Here is a 13,688-nt window from a genome sequence, read left to right on the forward strand (position 1 = left end):
GTCTTGGGACCTGCTCCCTTCAGCACTTCCACGTCCCCCGTCCCCCGTGGTTGTCCCGCTCAACAGGGAGCTGGCAGGTCTACCTCTGTGCTGGAAGTCTTTCCTGAACTGGTTGTAGGATTGCCAGCTGGCAGCTATTTTCATGAAGCGCTTCAAAGATGCTGTTCCATTATGCATTTTCTTAGTTTTGTAATTTTTGTGAAAAAAAATCTGCTATTCCTTTGAAGGTAAAATGTCATTTCCCCTTCTCTGTCAATGGTGTAATTTAATCAATGGTGTGTCAATGCTGAATTTCCAGGTTTTTATCCTGGTAGAGTGGTTATGCAGGTGGTGCCCTTTTTTTTTTTTTAAGATTATTAATTTTAGAGACAGGGAGCACCTGAGTGAGCAGCAGTGGGGGGCAGAGGGTGAGGGAGAGAGAATCCTGAAGCAGACTCCCCTTGAGCAGCAAGCCCAACATGGGGCTTGATCCCGTGACCCTGAGATCATGGCCTGAGCCGAAACCAAAGAGTCAGATGCCGAAGAGATCCAGAGCTGAAAGAGTTAAATTGTGTGGAGCTTCTGCTAACTTGCTTTTCTGTAACTGCTCTGCTCCTTTGCGGGTTGAACCTTGAGAAGTAGGAGCATGGCCTTCCCTTTGTGTTCCCCTCCATTCCCCCGAGGCCCCACATCCTGAGCACGTTCCCTGCTTAAGAGATGTCCTTGAATTATGCTTGGGGTTAACAAAGAAGAGAACTGTTTTGTCCTAGTTTCACAGCCGCCCAGCTACACCCGGCCCAGCTACACCCGGACGATAAGATATGGCTAACTGAAAAATGTAAACTGTGCAGAGCATACCAGAAACTGTAACTATGTAAAGAGGTCACTGTGATTATGGCTTTGTGACAAGCCTTTGTCTAACAAATGCATAAAAACCCATACTCCCTTGGATCAGGGCTCTCAGCCTCTGCCTGATCTTCAGGTATGTTGCAGAGCCCCAGCATGCTGGAACAATAAAGCCCGTGCTGTTGCAGAAAGAGCTGCCTTGGTGTCGTTCCTCTGCGCCTCCCTAGCTTGAGGTCTTCTCGACCCTAACATTTGGAGGTCCCACTGAGATTTGACCCAGCCAATGGGAGGCCAGATGGGATGGCCCCAACTTGCTCTTTGGATAAGTATATGGTGCCTATTCCTCTTTCGGTACCAATATTCATGTGCACATGCTAGTCTGATTCTTTTTTCTTGTGATTTCTGGTGATATCTGGGCAACCTTCAGTGTCTGACAGACGTGTCCTGGAGACACCGGTTGCGACCTTGGGGGACGCCCCAGAGGTGAAGGAGGGCCAGGGACGCCTGGTGGCCTCCTATCGGGTAGATCCGGAGGATCTACATCTGTTATATCCCAGAAAACACTATCATAGGCCACTATTTTATTTTTCATCTCTCCTACAGTCCCAGTGGGGACAAGCGCTTGTGTCCTGTACTTCGAGAGGGGACAAAACACATCAACTCCCCTGTCCCTAACCCTAGCCCATTGGTCTGAGGTTCGGGCTAGGGCTCATAATCTCTCTCTCTTTCTCTATAAAGAAAACTAAATGGCAGACTCTCTGTGCCGCTGAATGGCCATCTTTCAAGGTCAACTGCCCCCCCCCCCCAGGGGTCTTTCCATCTTTCCCTGATTTTGCAGGTCAAGAGCGTCATCTACCGGCCCCGACCCGAGGGACATCCGGACCAGGAGCCTTATATCTTGGTGTGGCAGGATCTCTGCGAAAATCCTCCCTCTTGGGTTAGGCCTTTTCTGCCCCCAGCTCCTAATCTCCCACCTCCTTCATCCCCAACACCTGCAAGCCCAGCAGTCCTTGCTCTAACAGCACCCATCCCCTCGACCGGACCCATTCCGGCTCCCCCCAAAAACCCCCTCAAGCCCCCTATACTTCCAGACTCTCAGGACCTTCTCCTCTTTGAAGCTCCCCATCCTTACCCTCCAGTACCTGGTCCACAGCCCCTACCACCTCAACTGGGACCGGTGCCTTCTGATCCGCCTTCCACCACCTCTGCACTGGTGCCTGACTCCTCCATCTCTCCTTCCGGACCAGCCCATGGCACCCGTAGCCGCACGGCCCGGGCTGATAATGATCAAGGTCCTGAGGCGGAGGCAGTCGTGCTCCCGCTCAGACCATATGGCCCAGACATTCCAAATGGGCAAGGGGGCCACATGCCGGCCCTCCAGTACTGGCCTTTCTCCTCCTCTGATCTCTATAACTGGAAAAATAATAACCCTCCTTTCTCTGAGGATCCTGCCCGCATAACAGATCTAATTACCTCTCTAATGAACTCCCATCAGCCACATGGGATGACTGCCAGCAGCTGCTCTCAGTCCTCCTCACCTCTGAGGAGAAGGAGAATGTCCTCCTGAATGCCCAAAAGAATGTGCCTGGCCCCGGCGGGCAACCTACCCAGCTTCCTAATCGGATTGATGAATATTCACCTCTGACGCGCCCTGACTGGGACCCTAATCTGCCTGAAGGTAGGAGACACCTCGAAATCTATCGCCAGACTCTAGCGGTGGGTCTCAGGGCAGCGGGCCGAAAGCCCACTAATTTGGCTAAGGTAAGAGGTATGACCCAGGGCCCTATTGAAAGCCCCTCTCTATTTCTAAAAAGGCTTCTTGATGCCTACCGGAGGTATACTCCCTTTGACCCTCAGTCAGAGGAACAGCAGGCATCAATAGCCATGGCTTTCATTAGGCAGTCTGCAGTAGACATAAGAAGGAAAGAGAAAGAGGAAAGAGAAAGAAAGGAGAAAGAGGAAAGGAAGGAAAGAAAAAGAAAGGGATAAAAGAAGGAACAAAGAGTTGACTAAGATCCTGGCCGCAATGGTAGAAACTGGTAGAAAATCAGATACTAAGACTTCAGGAAAGATAGGGAACCTGGGCCACTCTCCTAGGTGATGCCCGAACTTGGCCTCAGACCAGTGTGCCTACTGTAAAGAGCGTGGACACTGGGCTAAGGAATGTCCTAAAAAGAAGAACAAGCCACCACCCCGCACTACCAACCTCCTGGCTCTTGAAGATGATGATTAGCGGGGACGGGGCTCGGACCCCTTCCCCGAGCTCAGGGTAAAATTTCTGGTGGAGGGGACTCCTATTGATTTTGAGGTCGATACTGGAGCTGTTTATTCAGTCTTGCAGCAGGCCCTAGGGCCCCTCTCATCCAAATGGGCCCATATCAGGGGGGCAAACGGGAGCAGGTACCGCCCCTGGACCACCAAGCGGAGGATGGATTTAGGGAATGGGAGGGTGCACCACTCCTTTTTGGTGCTCCCTGACTGCCCTGCCCCCCTGCTGGGGAGAGACTTGCTGACCAAATTGCGAGCCAGGATTACCTTCACTGATCGGGTCTTTGATAGATTTTCTTAACCCCATTGTGGGCCTACGCCATTCGGATAAGGATCTTTCCCTGTAGTCAATACCCTGACCGTCACCCTAGAAGATGAGTACAAGCTGTTTGAAGGGCCCAACCCTACCGACCACCTCCCGGATCTGGAAGGATGGCTACAGGACTTCCCTGAGGCTTGGGCTGAAACTGCGGGATTGGGCTTAGCAACTGCCCAACCCCCTGTAGTGGTGGCACTTAAGACCTCTGCCACCCTTATCCAGGTAAAACAATACCCAATGAGTAAGGAAGCTCGAGAGGGCATCCGCTCTCACATCACCAAGCTCCTTCAACAAGGAGTCTTAGTGCCCTGCCAGTCAGCCTGGAGCACTCCCTTACTCCCTGTAAAGAAACCTGGAACTAATGACTATCGCCCTGTCCAAGACCTAAGGGAAGTGAATGCTCGGGTGGAGATAATACACCCTACGGTGCCAAACCCATATAATCTCAGCACGCTAAGTCCCTCCCGAGTCTGGTACACTGTGCTAGACTTAAAAGATGCCTTCTTCTGTTTGCGGCTGCATCCTGACAGCCAGCACATTTTTGCTTTTGAGTGGACCGATCCTGACGCTGGAATTTCGGGTCAACTCACCTGGACGCGGCTTCCCCAGGGTTTTAGAAATTCTCCCACCTGTTTGCTGAAGCCTTGCATAAGGACTTGAAATCCTTCCGGGAGACACATCCCACTTTGACTCTTTTGCAGTATGTGGATGACCTCCTGCTGAGAGCCAGCAGGAGTATCTCCATGGGACTAAGGCCCTGTTAAGGGCTCTGGCTACCCTGGGATATCAAGCCTCTGCCAAAAAGGCTCAACTCTGCCAGTTAGAAGTGACGTTTCTAGGCTATAAGATCAAGGAAGGTAAACGGTGGCTCACGGAGGCAAGGAAAAAGACTGTTACTCAAATACCGCCTCCTCAGACTAGAAGGCAACTAAGGGAGTTCCTAGGGATGGCAGGCTTCTGTCGCTTATGGATACCTGGCTTCGCTTCCTTAGCTGCCCCGCTTTATCCCCTAACCAAAAATGAGGCCCCCTATGAATGGGGGGAAGGAACAACAAGAGGCTTTTGATGGGATAGAGCGGGCACTGCTTTCAGCCCCCGCCTTGGCCTTACCAGATGTAGAAAAACCCTTCACCCTGTACTTGGAAGAAAGGAACAGGGTGGCATGAGGAGTACTGACCCAATCCTTGGGCCCCTGGAAGCGCCCTGTAGCCTATCTATCCAAAAGATTGGACCCTGTTGCTGGCGGATGGCCAAGGTGCCTGAAAGTCATAGCCGCCGCAGCTTTACTTGTCAGGGATGCTGACAAATTGACTTTGGGACAGAAAATCACTCTTATTGCCCCTCACACTTTGGAAAGTGTGATCCAGCAACCCCCAGACCGCTGGCTCTCCAATGCTCGCATAACCCACTATCAGAGCCTCCTGTTAGACAAAGACCGCATCTCTTTTGGCAATCCTGTGCTCCTTAATCCCACCACCCTGCTGCCAGAGGAGACGGATGACCCAGTAATCCATTCCTGCCAGGATATCCTGGCTGAAGAAACAGGCACGAGGCCAGACCTCAAGGACAGACCCCTGCCCCATGCTGATGTACCTTTGTTCACGGACGGGAGCAGCTTCCTACAACAAGGGGAGCGACGGGCAGGGGCGACGATGGTTGGGCCTCGAACTGTGGTTTGGTCAGCACCCTTAACTCCTGGAACTTCTGCTCAGAATGCAGAACTTATTGCTCTAACCCAAGCCTTGAGCCTGGCGACGGGCCAGCGGGCTAATATATCTACACAGACAGCCGCTATGCTTTTGCCACTGCTCATGTACATGGTGCCATCTACCGGCAGCGGGGGCTTCTCACCTCCGCTGGGAAAGAAATCAAGAACAAACGGGAGATTATAGATCTCCTTGAGGCTATCCACCTCCCAAAGGAGATAGCCATCATACACCGCCCTGGACATCAAAAAGGTGAAGACCCAGTTGCCCAGGGCAACCGTTGCGCAGACGAAGAAGCAAGAGCAGCCGCCCTGCGTGACCCCCCAGTAGCAAACATCTTGACTACATTGAAAGAAGTCACTAAGTTAGAGACCCCAGAGGAAAAGGTAAATGAATTTTTACTTTTCACCCACTGCCTCTCCCATCTAGGTACCAGAGTGCTGCTGGAATTATTAAAGGACCAAAATCTACCGTCCCTACCTCTGGGTAGGGCAAAGGAACTGGCTCAAGACATCGTTTCCGGGGCGCCTGGGTGGCTCAGTGGGTTAAGCCGCTGCCTTCGGCTCAGGTCATGATCTCAGGGTCCTGGGATCGAGCACCGCATCGGGCTCTCTGCTCGGCAGGGAGCCTGCTTCCTCCTCTCTCTCTGCTTGCCTCTCTGCCTACTTGTGTTCTCTGTCAAATAAATAAATAAAATCTTTAAAAAAAAAAAAAAAAAAGACATCGTTTCCTCCTGCAAAGCCTGTACAGTGACAAAAGTGCAATGAGCAGACGGCTCCCCCAGAACCAGGGACCGGGGAAACCGGCCTGGAATCTTCTGGGAAGTAGACTTCACCAAGGTAACACCAGCAACATATGGAAATAAGTATCTGCTAGTCTTTATAGACACTTTTTCAGGATGGGTCGAGGCCTTCCCCACTAAGAAGGAGACGGCCATGATCGTGGCCAAGAAGATCCTAGAAGAGATCTTTCCCCGATTTGGGCTGCCTAAGGTAATAGGATCTGATAATGGACCTGCATTTGTGACCCAGGTAAGTCAGGGATTGGCCAGGGTCTTGGGGTTTAATTGGAAACTGCATTGTGCTTATAGACCCCAGAGTTCAGGGCAGATAGAAAGAATGAATAGAACTATAAAAGAGACCTTAACCAAATTAGCTATAGAGACTGGCTTGAAAGACTGAACGGTGCTCCTTCCTTATGCCCTCTTCCATGCACGTAATACCCCTTTCCCCTCTAGGAGGAACCTGACCCCATTTGAAATTCTCTATGGGGGGACCCCCTCCTTTAAAACACATGGCTCGTGCTCGCTTCGGCAGCACATATACTAAAACACATGGCTGAACATGGATATGGGACATCTGTTACTTCCTCCGCCATGCTGATACCCAGACTTAAGGCTCTGGAGGCCATCCAGAAATATATCTGGAAGGGCCTATCAGAGGCCTACCGACCGGGTACTGTTACTCCCCACTCTTATTCTGTAGGTGATTGGGTCTATGTCCGCCGACACCAGGTATGCAACCTTGAGCCTCGATGGAAGGGACCCTACTTGATCCTGCTGACCACGCCAACTGCTGTCAAGGTCGACGGCATCACGGCCTGGATCCATGCTAGTCAGCATTACACTCGGATGATCTTCACAATCTCTAAGGTTAGAGATACCCACAAGAAGAAGTGGGGAATGAAGAGATCCAGAGCTGAAAGAGTTAAATTGTGTGGAGCTTCTGCTAACTTGCTTTTCTGTAACTGCTCTGCTGCTTTGCGGGTTGAATCTTGAGAAGTAGCACCTGGACGATAATATATGGCTAACTGAAAAATGTAAACTGTGCAGAGCATACCAGGAACTGTAACTATGTAAAGAGGTCACTGTGATTGTGGCTTTGTGACAAGCCTTTGTCTAAAAAAAAAGTATTAAAACCATATGCTCGCCTTGATCAGGGCTCTCAGCCTCTGCCTGATCTTCGGGTATGTTGCAGAGCCCCAGCATGCTGGAACAATAAAGCCCGTGCTGTTGCAGAAAGAGCTGCCTTGGTGTCGTTCCTCTGCGCCTCCCTAGATTGAGGTCTTCTCGACCCTAACATGCTCTCCCAATCTGCTCCAGTGGCTACTCTCTCCAGCCTTTCCACCCCTGTTATTTTCATGAAACCTTAGACGCCAGAGATCGGGGTTTGGGTGATAGGGTAGGGAGGATGGGCTCTGAAGAAGCAGGAAGGTTGGCTGATGTCCTGTAATTCCTAAAATGGACTTGATCATCCATGGGGAGAGGGTGGGAGGGTTTCTCTTGTTATAATTGTATTCAACTAAGACACATGGATTTCTGGGACAAATTATTTTTACACAGGGAATTATTCTGGAAGCTTTGTCAGAGACAGTTTAATAATAAAACAAAACAAAACAAAAAAGGACCTGGCATTTTTAGTCTTTAAGTTACTTTAATATACATAATCTTATCTCCCTGCTCCCTCCTTTTCTCCCTTCCCCCTTCTTTCCTTCAGTTATTCAAAACCAATTTTGTGCCTTTCCAAATACTGGGTGGGTGGGGGGGATCTGTTCTTCTGTTTTGTAGATTATCCATTCAATTCCTTCTATCTCCTTGTCAACTTTTGACCCTTTTTCTTTAAGGAAGGAAGAGGTGGGTAAATTGCTGATAAAGGGTTAGAGATTATCACTGGATTCAGATTTCTCCTGTTTGTCCCCATCTCCCTCCCCTTTGGAGGCTCTGAGAGGGGAATACGGCCCTTCAGCATATTTTTGTAACCTCTAGGAAACAGAAGAAGAGGAAGGATGTGGAAGAGGGAAGATACAATTAAACAAGCATAGACATTGTTAAGAAATTTATTTGCAATTCTTGTTTTTTGTTTTTGTTTTTTTTTTTTGTTTTTTAAATAACTTCATTCCTTAGATAAAAATGCAATCTTACAGGAATATACCTACCGTCTCACACAGAGATGACCCTGAAGCTCCTCTCGAAAGGTTACCCCTTCTAGATTCCCTGGCCTTTCTCGAGGGCGAGAAAGCGCAGCAGGCGAGGCCTTTGACAACGGGATTATTTGATGATTACAAACTGTACAATAGTATTTACAACAGTAAGACCATGAAGTCGTGGAGCCTGGAGAGGGAGGTGTGGGGTGTGCAAGGGTGTGGGAGTGGTGACAGGGATGGGATGACGATGGAGGACTGTCCATCTTTCTGCGTTGCACCGAGGGCAAGCATGATACAGACTGGTTTGGGGGCATGGAGATGGGCCTGAGCAGGAGGACATGAGGAAAGAAGGGAGGAGGGGCTGTTTCTGGAGCCTCTGACATGGACCCAAGTTCTGCTTGGCAGCTCTAGGGTATTAAAATAAAACAAGCAGATTATGAGAGTAATAGACATTCTAGTGCGTCACCAGCTGGGGACCCGCCACCCTATTTCTTAACGAACTTGTGTTTCTCCACAGGTTTTCTCAACTACTACCGTAATGGACATGTCCAGATTTGTTTATGCCTTTGATATCCATGGCCTGTTTGGTCCTAGACCTTATTCCCACGAAGTCTGGGCGGGACAGGAAGTGGCTATGGGGTAGTACATAACGTTGTTGAGAAACCAAGGGGTGGATTATGAATTTGGGAGAATGGGATGCAGCTCTGATGCGTGGGTGGTGTGACATGTGCAAGCGGAAAAGTGCCCGTAACATTTGAGTCACTGGAGTGGCCTTATGAAGGAGCCCTTTGCACAAGGTTGTTTGTTTACAACTGTCGACCCTCCTTCCCAAGTTTTTTTTTTCTTCTTTTAAGCCTTGATGTCATTTCTCCATGTTGGGAAATCTTAGGGGGAGGAGGCTTGGAACAGGACTCGGTGACCTGTTCCTCTTTTGTTCTTCCTATGACTCTAAAGAAGGGAGCCTTCTCGTTCCCCTCCCAGTGACAGGCTCAGGGGAGACTTCCGGCAGAGTGTCTGAGATCTGCAGTCTTCAGCCAGTCTTGGCTGTTACTCAATGCCAAGGCTGGTTGCCGGCTCACTGTCATCTTCCTCATCCCTCTGCTTATACGCTTGAGGGCTCCATGAACATCAGAACAAGAGTTCTCCAGGCTCGAACTGAGAAAAAGAACCATCCTGTTCATTTCTGTATTTCTTCAACATCGAAATGACCCTTCCTTAAGATGTACAACCTCTTCCACCAAGAGACTTCTTTGATAATGACCTAGGTGAAACATTCTTATGTATGAAGTACACGAGTAATTTTTAGATGGCAAATTTGTAGGAAATGTCTGATTTATGGGAGATTAAATATCATGCTGGAATTCTTTCAAAACAGTAGGATTTTATCAAATCAGTAGATTTTATCAAATCTAGTAGATTCTGGAAAGTGGGGTGCATGGGATGTCCCCTCAGAGGGAGCACAGCTATGAGGAGGACAGCATGTGATCTGAAGGGAGAATATTTGACTTGGGTGATGTAACATTTCAAGCTTTTGTTTAATTATCTAGTCTTTGTCTTAATTCAGTAGAGAGAGAGGGGATTTCTGTGGAAGTCCCGACTCTGACTCCACTTTCAGTGTTGAATTGATTTGTTCAACTCAGCTCAATATATGCTGCTAGCAATCTCTAATTCCCTTCCAAAGACCGACCAAAAGGCTTTTCTAGTACACTGGAGAGATGAAGAGCCTTCACTACTGCATCTTCTCTGGAGGAAGTCTCTGGAAATCATGTGAGGGAGAAGTCTGCTTGCAGAAGTGGTTGTATTTCTTAATGCAGATAAATAATATTTAGATCACAGTAATAATAGGGTTAGATGACACTAAATTCTACCCCAGGAGGTTACTCTGCTTCACTCCCCACGTCTCTCTGTATAGTGCTCAGCCCTCTGGGAGGAAAACCTCATTTGTGCAGAGCTCAACCCCAGCACTAGCCCCTGTCCCTTAAGGAAGTGTATGTGTGTGCCTGTGTGTGCATGAGGATGAAAGTGTGTATGTGCATGTGTGAAGTTCAAGTGTCTCCCAACCATGTGGGAGTCTGGCAGAAACCACCTGTTACCTTGGTATCTGGCTTCACAAAGCAATGGTTGATTGTTTCGAAATTAAAAAAAATAAAAAAGAGTTAAAACCAGAACTAGATTCACAAAGAAACTGTTAAGAATCTGCACATTGGACTCCTTTCAACCCTCTGTTCTTTTGATTGGACTGGAGGAGGAAGGAAAGTGGGGGCCAGGCAGGAGGCTGGAGTAGAGAGAACGGCTTGGGGAAGGGGATAATGATCCCATATCTGTTGTAGTGACATGGTCCCTTGTCTCTTTTCCTTGAGTCTCCTCCGAGGGAGCTGATGCGGAGCCTGGATGTGGTGACTAAGAGCTTCACTGGGAGCGACATTAGGTTTCCCATCATGCCTTCTGACTAGCTGGAGCTGATTTTAGGTGGCCTGCCAGCTAATATGAGGAGAGAACACTAGCAGAGAGGAAAAACAGGGTGGCAGCTATTCCCCATCTAGCCAGATAGGTTAATTTGTCTGGTAAAACAATGATTGAAATTTCATTCTTCTCTTTTTCCGAAGTTGATGCTTGAGGCATTAGCCTCTCCTCTGTACTGGTCATTTCCACAAAATAGGAACAGATGCACAAAGAGTCAAGACATGCCCTTTGCGTTGTCTGCACTTTCCCTGCAGTTCCCTCTGTGCCAACATTTTCCCCTGACCAGAGCCATGTCTTTAAAATAATAGAACTGGCCTGCACTCTTATCAGCAAGTACGTGTTTTACTAAATTGAGGCTTAAAGAAGTCCTCTTGAAACCAGATTGCCCTTTTCTGGCCTCTTTGCTAAATGGTTTCTAACTCTTAGACAATGATACTTCATTTTTTCTAGGTCCCTCAGGATGAAGATGCCTTCACCCTCCTTACCAACATTTATAATTATGGTTTGATGAGGCTAAAAATGTGACTACCAGGGTTATTCTGTATGGCTAAACTAGCTTCTTGTTACATGTCTTGACCTTTAGGAAAGATGAAGCCCTTTTGATGACTTCCAGACTCTTCATTTTCAGGGTTTTCTTATTTCTCAGGCATTGGAAGGTATCCTTCACCTGTGTTTGCCTTACTATATATAGCTGAATGATCAGGAGATGTTCTGGAAGGAAAATGGCTGTGAGAAACCAATAACTTCACTCTAGACAAGCCCCTGAGGTTTGGAAGAAGGGTCACAGGATCAAGATGGTAAGGAAGCCTTGTTCCTTTGTCCTCGGACCTCCTAGTCAGAGTCAGAAGGTTTGGGGCAGGGAGACTATAATAGCCTCTGAAGCAGAGCAGAGAAAAATTCATGAAACAAGCAAAATATAGGAAAAAATTCTCCTCTTTCTGCCTCAAGACCAAAAAGAAACTTCTAGAAACAGGCAGAAAGAAGACAACTGAGAATCTCTCTGCTTAAAATAGCCAGGCATGTCACTAGTTATTAGAAAGCCAAAGTGTGGAAATAGAAGAGTCTGGGCCATTCAGAGGACAGATAAATACCATGTTTATCAACCCTCAGAACTTACACGGCATTTCTTCAAGTCCTGTTGGTCCTCAGCCATTGGCTGCTTTCTCTTGCCGCTCAAGGGTTCTCAGAAGATTCGACAGTCATGGGCAAAGTTCTGCTCTAGATGGGGGGTAGACGTCACTTAATACACTGCGGAGGAGGTTCATGATTTCATGATGGATTTTTCCAGTCTGCATGATGACAGGTCTCCAATGTCAGTCCTCTTCCAGTCAGTCATGAGGTCAGGCCAGAAAGACCCATCACCCTACACGGGGAACTTCCGTCTGAAACTCCTTTCCTTCCCAGTCGCATGGGGCCAGGTGCTCCTGTCACTGCTGACATTGTCCTTGTAGGGTGCAAGTCTAGCCGGTCTTCTGACAGAGCTGGCTAGGAAGAAGTAGGGACCCTGTAAGTGTGAGTGGTGAAGGGCAAGGGGCCACACACAGGCAGGGCTCTAGGGGTTGTCCATGCCACTGGCCAATGAGATCTGGTGATGCAGAAGACAAGCCCAAAAGGAAAAAGAAAGCAAGCAGCATGAAGATTGAGTGAGTGTGTGAGTGTGTTGGGTGTGTGTGTGGGTGTGTGTGTGTGGTCAGTTAAGAGTCCAAATTCCTATCCAGGGACCAAGTGTACAGCAAGAACCAGATAAACAATCCAAAAGGGCTCCCCTCTCCATCACAACTAAAATCTTAGCAGCACACTAGTACACATCTTGGGAAACTGGACAGAGTGCCTTCATGGCACTGAAAAGAAACCAGGACGGTTTGGATGGGTTGGGCTTGGAGAAACAGGAAGAAACCCTCCTGCTTTTCGATTGTAAGTTAACCTGGGTGTATCTGGCATGTTTCTCCACTTTTTTATGGATCAGTCCTTGAAAGTGAGACTCGACTTCACTGGGGAATAGACTTTCCCCAACTTTAATTCCTAGGTTGCTCACATAAGGGCTGAGAGCGCACCGGGAATGGAAGACATTCCAGTCTGGTTAAATCCTGGTTAAATCCTGGATGAATGTTTGGGTCTGTTTTCCCCAAATGACTTCCTTTTCAACCATCATTATTGAATCTATCTGAAGGAAACAGCACTGATAAGCTGATGTTCTAGGCAAATGTAACCAGGTATAAGAGATGCTCCCACAGAGTCTCTAGTTCCACTATCACTGTGACCCTCTAATGGATCCTCCCTGGTCCTGGTCCCCTCCATGGCTGCCACACACACTAAGATAGATCTGGAGAAAATCCTGCTTCAGAGCCAGGAAAAGAGGAAGTAAGACAGAGCTGACTTTTGGATGGACAAAGGTTTTACCTGGTGGCTGTTCTCTGGCCCCTGCTGTCTGAGCTTGGGTAGAGCACTTGCCAGAGGGAGGGTTCCCTGCCCTCTAGGCAGCCCGACTCTAGTTCCATCCTCTCAGTCAGTGTATGCTTTTCTGAGGAAACCACTGAGGAAAGTTTGTGGAAGTGGACAGAAAAGCCAGCCACCTCTCCTGTGGGGGATGTTGATGCTCCTGGTGCAGGACTGCCCCTAGACAAAGTCCAAGTCAGAGAACTGGAGCAGAGTGGACAGAATGAAGACAGGAATAAGACATGGCCTGGTCTCTCAAAGCAAGGCGTAGTATGAATATACTTATCATGTAGTTTTGGAAAAATGGAGGGAAACAGAAGCGAACACAAGATATGCAAAACAGTAATGTCCAAACCTGTTTGTGGATCGCAGAATAATGATTTACACTGGTGATGCTTTTGCCCATTGTACAAATTAAAAGAATATCCGTTCCCTTTCCCCCAACCACATATAGAAAAGCACTTCAGAGTTCAAGGGTAAAGCTTGTCCAAATACACTCCAAATACAAAATGATTTACTTACATGCAGCAAAATATACAAGAAGTGAATTCAAAAACAAACTTAATTCAATTCATTATATTCGCTTGGCACAATTGCAATTCAGTTTAAAAAAGTATTTGTAAAATACTGAAACTGACCTGAATTCAAGTATAACAGTTTCTTCAACAGAAACATTATCAATGCAATAAAACATTACACGGAATATATCGAAGCAAAACGCCTTCTTGAGTTTTTCCCTTAAATTTCTC

The 13,688-nt window shown here is 47.9% G+C and overlaps 1 long non-coding RNA gene across 1 annotated transcript; it reads left to right on the forward strand.

Annotated features, from left to right (window-relative positions):
- Positions 1 to 532: 532 nt before the first annotated feature.
- LOC116594021 lies at positions 533 to 7,190 on the forward strand. Its single transcript, XR_004287035.1, has 3 exons — positions 533 to 617; positions 6,150 to 6,153; positions 6,903 to 7,190. It is a non-coding gene; the product is annotated as an uncharacterized LOC116594021 (long non-coding RNA).
- Positions 7,191 to 13,688: the final 6,498 nt, after the last annotated feature.

This window comes from Mustela erminea, chromosome 6, assembly GCF_009829155.1.
Source record: "Mustela erminea isolate mMusErm1 chromosome 6, mMusErm1.Pri, whole genome shotgun sequence".
Classification (NCBI taxonomy): domain Eukaryota; kingdom Metazoa; phylum Chordata; class Mammalia; order Carnivora; family Mustelidae; genus Mustela; species Mustela erminea.